General features: G+C 44.4%; 1 non-coding gene across 1 annotated transcript; it reads right to left on the reverse strand.

The window, feature by feature from the left end:
• Positions 1-335: 335 nt before the first annotated feature.
• On the reverse strand, positions 336-442 carry LOC127109484 (small nucleolar RNA R71). Its single transcript, XR_007796763.1, has one exon. It is a non-coding gene; the product is annotated as a small nucleolar RNA R71 (small nucleolar RNA).
• Positions 443-842: the final 400 nt, after the last annotated feature.

Here is an 842-nt window from a genome sequence, read left to right on the forward strand (position 1 = left end):
CGTAGGATGAACCACATAACAGCATCGCTGCCCCTACCATCGAGGCAAATAATTTCGAGCTAAAACCTTCGTTGTTGTCAGCCGTACAACAAAACCAATTTTCCGGTAGTCCCACAGAGGATCCGAACCTACATTTGTCAGTGTTTTTGTAATACGCAGACACGGTGAAAGCGAATGGTGTCATCCCCGAAGCAATAAGACTACGTCTTTTCCCTTTCTCATCAAGAGATAGAGCTAGAGCCTGGCTCCAGTCTCTACCGTCCAACTTTGTCACTACGTGGAACGAGTTGAAGAAAGTTTTCTTAGCACGCTATTTCCTACCTAGTAAGACGGCTATGCTAAGATCCCAAATAAACGAGTTTAAACAAAAAGACAACGAATCACTTTTTGAAGCTTGGGAGAGATACAAGGACATGATGAGGCTTTGTCCACATCACGAGATTAACGATAGACGTCGGTGCAAGTGGCGCACTGATGGATAAACCCTACAATGAGGCTTATCAACTTATCGAAAGTATGGCCCATAATCACTTCCAATGGGGAAGTGAAAGAACCTCCGTAGAGAAACCTCCAACGAAAGGCGATATGTACGAAATAAGAAGTCTTGACCATGTCAATGCCAAGGTGGATGCTATCACTCAAAAGATAGAAAGTCTGACCATAACACCCGCAGCCACCGTGGTTGTCGTAGCATCAAACTGCAAGATATGCGGAGTTCCTAGGCATGTTGCCCTTGAATGTCAACTTTTGACAGGAATCTCCATAGACCAAGTGAATTATGCTCAAGGAAACCCCTACTCAAACACCTATAACCCAGGTTGGAAGAACCATCCAAACTTTTC

Source organism: Lathyrus oleraceus, chromosome 7, assembly GCF_024323335.1.
Source record: "Lathyrus oleraceus cultivar Zhongwan6 chromosome 7, CAAS_Psat_ZW6_1.0, whole genome shotgun sequence".
In the NCBI taxonomy this organism is placed as follows: Eukaryota; Viridiplantae; Streptophyta; class Magnoliopsida; order Fabales; family Fabaceae; genus Lathyrus; species Lathyrus oleraceus.